This window comes from Tursiops truncatus, chromosome 11, assembly GCF_011762595.2.
Source record: "Tursiops truncatus isolate mTurTru1 chromosome 11, mTurTru1.mat.Y, whole genome shotgun sequence".
In the NCBI taxonomy this organism is placed as follows: Eukaryota; Metazoa; Chordata; class Mammalia; order Artiodactyla; family Delphinidae; genus Tursiops; species Tursiops truncatus.
This window is the reverse complement of record NC_047044.1, coordinates 81111285-81125217: the sequence shown is the minus strand read 5'-3', so window position 1 is coordinate 81125217 and position 13933 is coordinate 81111285. Positions and strand designations below refer to the sequence as shown.

Genomic DNA, 13933 nt, shown 5'->3' with positions numbered 1-13933 from the left:
CCTCAGCTCTTCTCCCCTCAGCTTCCTTCTCCCCATCAGCAACTTCATCTGACCCTTGCTTGCACAATCACCTGTGCAGGTCTCACTGCCAAGTGTGTTTCCTTCAGCTTTGACCTTGTTTTCCTGAGCCTCTCATCCTGTTTCCACTTACATTTCCTTATCTACATCCGGAGATTCTGGTGGCACCGCAAACTCAACTTTTCCGAAGGGAATATTCCTTCTCTCTTAAACCGGTTTTCCTCTCAAACTGAAGAAATTCAATTCATTTCAAGGAGATCACATCGTTCTGGTCTTTTAGGCTCCAAACTTAAGGGATCATCTATTAGCCACCACCCCCAACTTGACAATGATTTGTGAAATCCCGCCTACTCTACTTTTTCAAGTTACTTCCAAAAGTGTCTTCACCCATTATATTATAACCAAACTGAACTATGTGATGATTCCTCGACCACAGTTTTCTAAGTCTTTCTCTTTGTTCACATCATATTCTCTGTCTGAAAAGCTCTTCTTCTTCTTGTTTATGGACATGTCCTATTTTCCCTCCATTCTACCAATATTCATTAGGTACCAAGTGTGTTTTAGGAACTATCTTAAGTGAATAAGATATAACCGTCTCCTCAAAGAATTTGCAATACCATTGGTTCCATAATAGAGATGTATACTAAGCCCTATGGAAGCGCTTAAGGGGAAACAGCTGATTCGGAAGAGGCTTTACATGGCAAACCTCCCCTGCTAACCCAGACGATCGTCCCAGCAAAGCTGTCTCGTGCACAGTGTGGAACAAATATGTATGTCCTAAATGTCACAGTGCCAAGAATTTCAACAGGCACCCAGAGCCTTATAGCAACTTTCACTTATTGACACTTAAATTTTTTAGAACACAGACATCTATTATTGTCCCCTATTTCATGTTTTCTTCCTCTAAGACTTTTTCATGTGGGGTGTTGTGAGCAAAGGTGATGATCAGTCTTGGAAGAGACAGTGAGGTGTTAAGAGCTTATTCTACCAGTGAAGAGAACTCAACTCGCCCCTGTCAAACCAAAGTGGGGCACTTAGAGAAGACGTAAGAAATGAAAATTTCTTTTTTTCTTTTAAAAGAAAGCCTTTTGAGTAAATTAATTTCATCTGGCCAAAGAAGCATCCTTCCAACAGGGGAGGAAAAACAAAATAAGACATTTCTTTGGAATCAAATGGGCTTTTACTGTGTATCTCATTACAGCAGAAGGAGATGCTACAAGATACCTTTATAGACCCATCAATTATAAGGCTGAGGTTGTATGTTGGGGAGAAAGACATGAGAACACATTGACTGAAGTACTTAATTTCTTTAAAGGGCACCTCAGTTTGCTGCACTAATCACGGTTCTCACCTCTACACATGAATGGATTGCTTCTCACTCTAACCTGGTAACATACAGTTGGCCCAGCTGTAATAAGTAAAACTGACAAACGTGAAAACACAGGACTGTTTTTCTTGAAATGGTACAAGTCAGTGTCACTGTCTGGAAGAGAACCTGTTGTGAGTGGAACCCCAGGTCCATGGGAATGAGCTCCCTTTTTATTCTCTGTAAGAGCCTTTTAACCACATTAATCCAAAAACTCAACCAAGAGATAGAAAAGCAATAGTTTAAAGGATACATATTATAGAAAGCTACATTTTACCCTCTGTTTTTAAAAATGCTCTTTATACTACTAGAAGAATAAAGCTGTTCAAAACCAATCAGACAGTGGAAGTGTTTCATATCACATTAAAATGAGCACCATACTTGCCATCATTGCTAAATTCTTTTCAGGCAGATGAAATCACAGGTGCTTATCAGATTCATAAACATCTAAATCAAATGAGCAACACTCTTCTTATCTACTTCCGGCCTAGTTAGAAGCGTACATTTTCTAACTATGTGACATTCAGAATGCCACCGAAAGGAGATGGGAGCTATTCCAGCCTAGTTCCAGCCTAGTTAGAAGCGTACATTTTCTAACTATGTGACATTCAGAATGCCACCGAAAGGAGATGGGGGCTCCCTATATCTCTGTTCGCAACTCTGGAGCCACACTGCCAGCATTTCAATCCCCTCTATGCCACATACTAACTGGAATATCTTAAGTTACTTCACTACCCTGTGTCCAGTCCCATAATTGTCAAACGGAATGATCATAACACTTACTCTCAGAGGGCTTCAGTGATGATTAAATAGGGGAAAATATGTAAAGTACTTAAAACAGTACATAGTAAATGCTATATAAGTTGTGTATAATTGATGCTGTTGTTGCTAGTATTAATATTATTCAGATCACAGAACAGTTTACAGTTGACAAGGTGATTTTGTACATACTTTCTCACTTTATACCAAACCGTCCCACGTACTAAGAAAATGGCAAAAATAATAAATGATAAACTACTTGAAAATCTTTAGTTATCCACTATTTTAACCAGTCCTTGGAATTATATACTTGTGAGCTAATGGACCTGGGGCTCACAATGGACCTTCCAACTTCAACTAGGTGGAAAAAATTCTACATTGGTCCAAACTCCATAGTTTTCAAAAAAGGCAAACTTTGGTGCTAAACATGAATGAAGAATGGGCAGAGATGGAGCAGGATTCTGTTCTGTTTGTCTTAATCGTCCTCATTTAAGATTGGAAAACTTTAGATATTGCCACATCACAAGTTTAGCAGAACTGATTCCTGTTGTCAAATACTGAGTTCTGCCTTGAGGCATGGGAGGCAAGTGTTACGTCCAAACCTGTCTTGGCCTTACAGTGGTGACAGCTCAGAGGCAAGTCATTTACACAAATTCCTTTAACTCAAATAAAAGTAATTGTAGAGCCATGGTCAGAAATTCTGGTGCCAGGGTTATAAATAATAGTCTCAGAGTTATAATTGCCATGGCAGAAATTTGGGAAAGAACTAAAAACATATTTTGAAAAGAATTCTACAACAATTGAGAAGTTCAACTTCTGTACTCGTTCTTCAATTCCAAAATGAATTCCTGACTGGGCTTCCCAAGAAGGTGTCTTTGTTAGATTAGGCCAAGTAGCAAGGAATGTCCTTCCCAGTCTTTTCAATATCAGAGTCAATTCCAGGCCACAAGACACAGCTTTTAGCCAATGTCTTTTAGCCAATGTCTTCATGTGAACACATCCCAGATGTACTAAATGTAATGTAGCCAACATAACTAACAACCACCTTCTGAAATTACAACAAAACATCTCCATAAAAAGAGAAGTCACACTGACAGTTTGTGAAAATCTGAGATGATGGGTTTTTCCTGGCCATTTCCTGTTGCATCAACTCTAATGGATCAAAAATTAAGAAGCTCAGGACTTCCCTGGTGGTGCAGTGGTTAAGAATCTGCCTGCCAATGCAGGGGACACGGGTTTGAGCCCTGGAATGGGAATATCCCACATGCCATGGAGCAACTAAGCCCATGTGCCATAACTACTGAGCCTGCTCTCTAGAGCCTGCGAGCCACAACTACTAAGCCCACGTGCCACAACTACTGAAGCCCACATGCCTAGAGCCTGTGTTCCACAACAAGAAAAGCTACTGCTCGCCACAACTAGAGAAAGCCCGCACACAGCAACGAAGATCCAATGCAGCGGAAAATAAATAAATAAATAAATTAATTAATTAACAGAAAATTAAGAAGTCAGAAATGATTGCCTTTCATGGATAGAAATGATAACAAAAATGTATTAGTCTTAGAAAGGACTAAAGGTTTTCTTTGATTTTCAAAGAAGCACAGCCCTGTTTGCCTTAACGGGAGTTAATAGCATTAGGAGTGAAGAGTTCAAGGACGTGATGTTTGAGGTACTGATTCCACCTCTGTTCCTGTTCCCTTGGAAGTATCATACACTAAAGTAATATTTTTTCCACAGTGTGCAATATCATCAAGACATCATCAAAATGTGTCACCACAACCAGAATCTTAGAAAACTAAGCCCTCAACTAGAAACTCAAAAGGTAATGAAAATTGCAAACTGAAGCTGCTTAATTTAGGGTTTTCCCTCCAAGACTAACAATTAGCTGCTAATCAGCTTGGATAAGATCTGTAAGGAGGTGATTGTATGTATCTGTGGTCTCCACACAATCTTATTTTAACATTAAACTTGATATTAGTCTAACTGGCGTTCCCCTAACCTTTTCATTAATGATAGCCTGTCTGATTAGATATTTTTCCTCATTTGAATTCCCAGGGGTTAAAAAGGTATATATCTAATTTCAAATAAATTATTGCAACAGCTGTATCCTAGTGGAATTACATTAGATCCGTCATTATAATCAACTCCATCTTTAAGGAACTCCTTTGAGGAAATGTGGCCAATCTCCTATAATCCAACTGGCTAATGGTTTGTATTTCTTGGTCACTGACTCCAAGGAATGTAAGCCAATTCTTTCCCCTGATGATTTTCCCCACTTTCTTAAGATAAGAAACATAAACTTCAATAGGAGTAGTTATTATATACATTCACAAGATGCTCTTCATCAACCCAATGACACAATCATGATAATTTTGAAAAACATACAGATGTTTCAATAATTCTGAAAAGAATTCTGAAATTCTTTTTTTGTAAAGGAGGTTACAAAAAAAAAAAACAATGTGGAAAAAATTTAAACCAATTATTCATACGTCACAATGGCAATCTACTGCCATCTCCTTTCTTCCCTTTTTCTAATTCACTGTAAAGACATTATATTTCTACCATGTGTCAGGAACTAGGAAAGGGGGTGCAAAAAGCAAGCATATGCTAAAAGTATTTTCAAATATGTAGAGGACATATGGCACTGTTTTTCAACATAAATAATCCTCACTAGACCATTTGATTCCATTTGTGAAATTTAAACATTTACACAGTAAATGATGATATTTAAAACATTTGATGATGATACTGGAGATAAGAGCCACTTAAAGTCATCATTCTGGGTTTATCAAATATCCCAGCCTCTAGACAAACAAGGTTGCTGAGAAGGCTTTTCTTAGAGGATGAGTTTGTGCCCTCTAACTAGTGGGAAGTAAAGGAAACTATTTACCTTCTCTGGGGTTTAATAAAAGCCTCTCAGTATTGGGTTTCCAGGAAGCATACGGACTGACCTGAAACTCAACAAAATCATACACCTCACCCATTTTAATACAGGGGCTGCTTACATTCAGAGGTTGAGAACTTATGCAACCCTTCACCCACAGTACTGGAGAATGGATCTTTCTGCTTGTAAATGGATCTTTCTGAGTAAGCAGTCTTCGTCTCATCTCCAGAACATAAAGTCGAGAGAAGAGTAATTAATTAGACAATAAGCAGATGAGCCTTAGACACCATTTCCCTATTGAAGCAAAACTCCTTGACTCACACATCATAAGTCACTACCTCGTAAAATTACACTCAAGTGGCAGTGCACACAACCACTAAAGTTAAGCCCATAATCCGCTGGTTCACAGTATAGAAACTACTTGTTACTGAGAAATATGGAATCAACAGGCTGCCAATGCAAGCACGCACACTCACACCAAAGGCCAGGAAAAATGGAATCTCAAATGGTTAATTCCAAAGCTTCTGCAAAGGCTTTGTGTACCTGAAGGATGATATGGAGAGGTATAGAGCAAATAAGATTCAGCTTATGGGAGGTCTCAGAGAACATAAGGGGACAAAGCAAGAAGGGGAGGAGATGGAAATAAATGAGAGAATTGACCTTGATCTGAATAATAATGTGAAGTACAATTGGAGAGTTTCCCTCCTGGACAACAGGAAGAGTGATATCTGTTTTAGATCCTCAAGTGCTGTGATTCCTCTTATATTTCCACAATCATTTGGTAAAGACTGATACATAGGTACAGCTTTGCAAGATGGAGTAACAGTGGTAAGGAACAATATATAAAGTATTGAAATTCAACCCGTATCTCACACAACCCACAAAAATCAGTTCCAGGTAGGTTCAAGATTTAAATGTGAAGGACAAAAGTGTAACACTTTCAGAGGTCTATGGAGGAGAGAATATTTATGATACAGGGGTAGGGGAGGATTTTTTAAACAATAAATTAAAACTGCAAACTATAAAAGACTACAGTAAAATTGAGAGCTTCCATTAATTAAAACACATCATTAAAACCACAAACTGGGAAAAGATATTATATGTGTGTGTGTGTGTGTGTGTGTGTGTGTGTGTGTGTGTGTAGTGTTTAAGGAATTCCTGCACACTAGAAAAAAAGCATACATCATCCAAAAGAAAACAAGCAAAAGGCTCAAACAGGCACATCATGGAAGAGAAAAGCCAAGTAGCCAATAAACATAAGAAAATAGATAATCAACCTCACAAGTAATTAGAGAAATGAAAACTTAAACTGCAGTAAGAGATTTCCCACCTACACAACCGGAAAAAATTTTAAATTCTTTCAACATCAAGCTTTTACAAAGATGTGAGCAAACAGAACACTGATAGCTGGGCAAATTGGTACAGCTACTTTGAAAAACAATTTGACATTCTTAGTAAAGCTAAAGATGTACAAACAAACAACAAAAAAAAACAAGACAAAAACAAAACAAAAAGAAAAAAAGACAGAGAGGTAAGACCAGCACACTCCAGCCCTATATTCACCTTCCTGTTTCTATATTCACCTTCCTGTTTCAGTGTAATTCATGAGCTCCAAGCTGGGAATCTACCACCTACAACCAAGAGGGTCTTGGCCCACGGGGCAGTGAGAGGAGCACAGGACTTGTAAGAGTTATCAGGAGAACAGCATGGTAGAATACCCACCCCCTTACAGAAAGAGAGAGAGAGAAACCTAATCCCTTTTCCCAAAAATACTAGAAAGAAATTATCCTTGAAAGGGAAGGAGAAAACTAGCACTTGCATTACTTATCAATCAATGCCAATATTTTGACAAAGGAAGTATGAAGCCAAATTTTAATAAGTTCAGAATATATTTAGAATTTCCTCAGATAGAAATATCTACAGAGTCAATGGAATGAAGAGGAGCTCTGCATAGCACAACTTCAAGGGAAGCTCTTGAGAATTAAATGAGATGATATCTATCTGCACACAGTTTAACACATAATCATGTGATTTACGAAAGGGCCCAGCGTTGGAAAGCTGTGCACTTAGTGAAAATGATAATGTTTTAGAGACCACGCACAGCAACGAAGACCCAATGCAGCCAAAAATAAAATAAATAAAAAATTAAAAAAAAAAAAAAGCGGCTTGCTCCTTTAAAAAACAAAATGGATTCACAGTGCAAAATGTTGGCAAGGATTATGGAGCAATGGAAATTTTCATACACTGTTGATGAGTGTAAATTGGCGACACCATTTAAAAAAAAATTGGTTTGATCTGAGTTCTATCACGGGCTTTCTGATCTCAAGAATTTTATTTAGCTGCCCTCAGACTCAGTTTCCCCATCTTTGTGTAATAATATCCACACTGCAGGACTATTTTAAGAAAAAGAAATTGTTTATGGAAAACTTTATGTTCTTAGCCCATAATAAGTACTAAATAAACAGCTATTGTAATATTTTGTTTAATGTTTTAAAAAATAAGCTTCATTTGAGAAAGACTTGCGCAACTGGCATATATAGGATATGACAATGCCCAGTGCCATGAAGACACCCACAGCTTTAAGTTCTGACATAAATATCCAGTTCCAACTTCCTATAAATTTTTAAGAGAAGGCAAATGAAAAACAGCATTCATTTCGTAGAAGATCACTTTGAAGCCTACTTGAGCAGTATGCTATGGTTTCATAAAAATAACACATACACATGCATAAGTTTCAAGCATCCCTAGTGCGTGTACAAAGCAGAACTCTTCAGAAGCCAATTTAAATCAACTTTTCTTAAAGTAGTGTTAAGTGGGAAGACCAAAGGTCCAATGTTCTCTTAGAAAAGAGCAATATTTCTTCCTAATATTTGTTTTTAACATAAGAAATGTAAGAAAAAGTATTAAAAACATTTATAAAATTATCACACAATGTCCATTAGGAAATATTGTGCTTCCTAACTAGGCTCCCCATATGCACTTGGTGCCCACCCCCCAATTCATTCTCTGTCATTCAGAGGGTTGTGAAACAACAGAGAACTATAACAGAGAACTGAGAACTGAAACAACAGAGAACTGAATATATATGAATACATAAAATGCTTACAGATCAATGAGAAAAAAATCTGGTAGAAAAGCAGACAAGAGAACTGAACTGGCATTTCTTATAAGAAACACATATGGCCAATAAACATGAAAACATGCTTACCTTTTATTAGTAATTAGGGAGTATTAATTAAGATTATGCTGAAAAAGAATATATATATAACTGAATCACTGTGCTATACACCTGAAACTAACAGAACATTTTAAATCAACTATAATTAAAAAAAGAAAGACTACCATAAGCCACCATCTCACACGCACTAGACTGGCAAAAATTAAGAAGTCTGACGAAATGAAGTGCTGGAGAGGATGTGGACCAATTGTAGGAATGAAAATTGGTACAACCATTTTAGAAAACATGTTCTCACCCAGCAATTACATTCCCAAGGAAACATGTGCTCCAGGAGACCCATAGTACCACATCCTAGACATTTCTATTAGCATTGACAGCGAAACAAACAGGCAAAAAATAAACCAAAACACTAGAATCAATCCAAATATCCACTGACAGGAAAAACGGATCAGTAAATTGTAGTATAGTCCCAGAGGGTAATAATATCTTTGGTAAATATAAAAAAAACTTGAGCCTCAGCAACACGATCTTGAGAGAAAAAGAGAAGTCCTAGAAGACACGTAGTGTGGTATTAAAACTGAGATGTCCTAGTTGCCTCTGCCTCTGGAAGGGGAGGCCAAAACACATAGGTAGATACAAGCTATTCTTCAGTTGGCTGAGGGATTCATGGGTCTCCATTATATTGGTATGCTTCATAATTTTAAATGATGTTGTATATATTATTTCATATAAATTCAATATTATATTTAAGCATCATGATGGTTGCTTCCTGCATATCATGTTCTGTGGCTTTTGAATACTGACCCAAACCCATAGCGTGGTTTAGGTAAGGACTCATGATCCAACATCTACAAATCTTGAACCATTGTCATCCTTGTTCTCTGAATCAATCTATATCTTCCTCCTGCCACACAGGCCTTTCAGTGTCTCCTCATGTCTCCTCTTCCTCAAGGCATTAGCAGATGAGGTTTCCTTTTGCCAGCCATGCTTTCTGTGTACCCCCATCCCCAAGTACTCCCAGCTTTGCTTAGTTAACTCCTACTCAACCTTTAGGTCTGAGCTCAACCATATCAGAGTCATTCTCTCTAACCTTACTAAGCTAGTTCTCATTCAGTCCTCTCATAATATCCTGCACTTCATTCACCAAGTATTTTAGTTTTATAGCTATTTATATCAGTGTTTGAATGATTTCTATCTCCTTCTACTAGATTATAAGCACCACAAGCACAGGGACTGTGCTTTTTTTCCCCTTTTTGGCTGCCCAGCAAACAACTCCAACACCTAGTGCAAAACCTGGCACATTAAGTACTTCATAAATACTTTTGAATGAATGTCTAAACCAATGGTTCTGAATGAGAGATCACTATCTACCAAAAGAGATTTGTACTGAGTGCCACCTATTTAAGGACTGCAATATATGATATCTATCATGTCTTACAACTTGGGCAGATATTTGAGATATATCTAATGTTACTTGCATATTAAATGTTTTTAGTGTACAAACTCATTAACTATAGTTTTATGGCTGAAAGAAGGAAGTTATGTTGGAATCCAACAAGCAAAATGTTAGAATACCAAAAAGAAAAAGTAAACAATTCTAACGTTCAGTCTGAAAAATTGGAAGGTAAAATATTAATCAATGATGGTGATATGGCCTAATGCAAGAGAATACGCTAATATGCCGAAAGTGTAGTCTAAGTTCTTCCCTGTCACCATATGTCTAATGAAATAGGATGTTCATACTTTACTGAAAAACACAGAAACCACCTTGATGCTGTACATCACTGCAAGGATCTGACTGAGCAACGTAATTCTTAATATTATGTAAATGTATCACTTTAAAAGATACCAAGTTACTATTTTCTTTAACAAATATTATGTTTGGGTGTGCCATAATTTATAACAAAAGATAAAATTAAAAATAATTCTATTTTATCTCATTTTCCCCTCATCAAATGAAAATCCTGGTTTTCTTTAGTGTTTTCTTTAGTGACAATAAAAAATTATGTAGGTCTAACGTTGAGGATTTCTTGCATCAAATTGTCATGAGATGATATATTTTGCCTACTGTTATATAAGCAAGTATCTTCTTACACCTCCCAACTGTGTTCTATATGTTAACCATAACTTTCAAAGAATTCCACAATGAAAAACTGTGAGACAATGATTTAGAACTAGTAGAATCTAGGAATTCCATAAATGTTCGACAACATTTCAAAGCACCAATACAATTATTACCCAAAGAAAACAAGATCTCAATCCAAACCAACCTAAAGATGCCTGAGTTGATTAAAAGACAAAGTGTCAAATGCCTACCTTAGGAAGAGGCTTTTGCAGAAAGTCTTTGACTAGGCTTATCACAGTCTCGTGAACACTATTTTGAAAGTCATTTTGATTCCCTCTGGCATGCATCATGGCAGATATTTCACTACTTCACACATCCTCAACTGTAACTGGAATCCAGGGCACTAAGAAAGTAACACTTTATGTCTAATAATATGCAAAGCACGTTTGCTGGTATGGAAGTAGAGCTGCTTGGTAGTGCTGGGGTGAGAGGTATCTGCATTATAAACATTTTCACAGGCCTGTGAATCACCTGTCTAGTTAGCTTTGGAAAGGAACAAAACAACATTCTCAGACTGAAAAGAAAACACAATCTTGAAAAAATCTGATTTGAGGGAAGCAAGCTACTTTCAATTAGTAAATTAAAGAATACAGGAAAAAGAAGAATTTCAGTGAATTATAGGTTGCTAATTTCATACTCCCACACTGGGTAATAATAAGTTGATGACTCTCCCTCTTTTTTATACTCTTCTTTATCTGTGTGTGTGTGTGTGTGTGCGTGAGTGTGTATAATATGTCACTTTTATACTTCTGGATATTAATATGTGTAAAAAGGTATTTATCAAATCTTTGAGGTATGAAAAGTCTTGTTTTCTCCTGTGGGTATAGGTAGCATAGATGATTGGGTCCCCTCCCCCCCAAATGTGCACTAGCACATCTCCTATTACATTTCAATGATTCTAACAAAATTCTAAAATTTTCCCCAAATTTTAACATTCCTGAATCACAGGTCACTCTAAAATTAATGGTTTATCATAGCTCAACTGGCAACATTCTTTTCTTTTTTTCCAGTGATACAATTGATGGCGTATTAGAACTGATGAGATGTATATCACATTGAATGAAAAAATAAGAATATCGGGGCTTCCCTGGTGGCGCAGTGGTTGAGAGTCCGCCTGCCGATGCAGGGGACACGGGTTCGTGCCCCGGTCCGGGAAGATCCCACATGCCGCGGAGCGGCTGGGCTCGTAAGCCGTGGCCGCTGAGCCTGTGCGCCCGGAGCCTGTGCTCCGCAACGGGAGAGGCCACAGCAGTGACAGGCCCGCGTACCGCAAAAAAAAGAAAAAAGAAAAAAAGAATATCTTTTAATCTGGCATTGGAACTCAACAAAGCTTCACAGTGTCTGGTACTTCTATCACACCCATTTTTCACATAAAGCAAGATGAAATCATACCAGAGATTTAAATAAACTATTTGTCTTTAGTGTTTTCCCTTTTTTACTGCTACATGTTGTGTATAATACTTCAGTTCACCACTGTCTTACATTTTGATGTCACATGCTCTGAACTGGGCCTACATTAAAATCAGTAAACAAAATGACAATATTGACAGAGACAAGAGGTATATTGTACTTACAAATGAAGAGCCATGGAAAAGTAAATAAATAAGAGAGATGCATTTAACTAATTTATGAAGCACAGACAATATGAAATTGCTGTCCTTTAAAATATTCACCCTTAGATACCACTTTACCCCCACTAGGATGGCTAAAATAAAAAAAGACAGACAATAACGACACCGTTAATGTGGAAAAATTGGGACTCTTATACATTGATGACCATAATAAAATGGTGCTATCATTCTGGAAAACTGTTTTGCAGTTCCTAAAAATTAAACATAGAGTTTGCATATGACCCCTTTTGCGTAGGGATATGCAAAAGAAAAATAAAAATATACGTCCATACAAACACTTGTACGTGAATGTTAATCACAGCATTATTCATAATAGCTAAAAAGTAGGGACAACCCAAATGTCCATCAATGATAAATGGGTAGACAAAATGTGATCTATCCATATGATGGCATATTATTTGGCAATAAAGAGGGAATGAAGTACTGATACAAGTTACAGCGTGGATGAGCCTTGAAAACGTTATGCTAAGTGAAAGAAGGCAGTTATATAAGACCACATATATTATGATTGCATTTATATGAAACATCTAGAAGAGGTAAATCCATTGAGACAGAAAGTAGATTAGTGGTTGACAGGAGGTGGGGGAGGGAATGGAGAGTGACTGCTAATGGGCATGAGGTTTCTTTTGCGGGTAATGAAAATGTTCTAAAATTAGACAGTGGGTGTTGTTTGCAAATCTGTGAATATGCTAAAAACCACGGAACTGTATACTTCAGCCCGGTGAATTTTAGGATGTGTGACTATTTCAATAAAGCTGTTAAAAAAATAAAATATATCCATTAGATTACAGAAATTCACTCTTTAAATGATTTTAAAATCCACATCTTAAAGAAAATAATGTCGGTTCTGTCCAACTTTTTGCTAAGCTGCTGAGCCATTACTGCTATTTGCCACAAAGCTCTCGCATTTAAGTGCATCTGTACGACAGATGTATTATAATGGCTCATGTTTTGAATGTTACATCTGTTAGTAAAATGTAGAGCGGCTCAAACTGCTAATTAAATATAAAACTGTATGTGTCAATTAGGAGCCAATTTCTTTTCAAAACTATCTAATGTTTAAGGCACAATAAATTGAACTAGTAACTAAGACTGTTTGTGTCTTGACCTGTGTGGGAAGGCAGTCCAGTGCACTGAATACAGGCTGGACAGTTTCCATGGATACCTCACACTACTTGAGGTGGAGAAACTAAAATTTAAAAACAACCTCAAGAAAATTATGCTTCACAAAATCTATTAGTTTAAAGAAATACTAATTTTCCTGAAGAAAGATGCTAGAATTTGTTTTGTTGATAAGTGGATAAGGTTTTGGGGGGGGTGAGGGGGGGCAAGGTTTTTAAAAGGATAGTTTTTAAGTTGCATTAGAATTCATAGTAGTGGGAGAGCCATATTCAAAAGGCATCTATCATCAAAAGGTTTACAGCAAACCTCTAGAGTTTTAAAGATATTTAGCTTTTACAGAAACCAAATATATCGAATTATTCCAGCTGAGTTCAGTTAATCTGGCCACTGCGTACTAATATGCTGATCTTTCCAAATAAATGTACACTGTGATTACAACCAGGTTATTACCCCACCCACCATCCTTTTGTTCCTTCCCATGGAATATGACTACACACTTTCCAGATGTAGCATGAAAGCCACAATGTTATTCAACAACCACTGCAGAATTAAACAAAACAAAGCATGAGAAGAACACATGTAGCTTTCATAAGAAAAGGAGACATTCCCCACTCCACTGTGCTGAGAAGACCTGACCATACACCTCTTTGTTCACACCTTTAAAGGTTAGAGAAGAAGAATCAGAAAGTCATAGCATCAGCTTTTTCCATGTCCCCAAATCACTTTCCCTATTAGGCAACCAAGTCAGGATTCATTCCCAGAACTCAAGAGAGAACCAGCGTGCATGAAAATATGGTTGTTTTCCTTGGACCACTTAGCCCTGTCATTACGTGAGATCCAGCATGAGTGA

At 37.2% G+C, this 13933-nt stretch overlaps 1 protein-coding gene across 4 annotated transcripts in view; it reads right to left on the bottom strand.

Moving 5' to 3' along the window:
* The window catches only part of ITPR2 (inositol 1,4,5-trisphosphate receptor type 2), a 533856-nt gene that overhangs the window by 170258 nt on the left and 349665 nt on the right, over positions 1 to 13933 (bottom strand). The window lies entirely within an intron of this gene.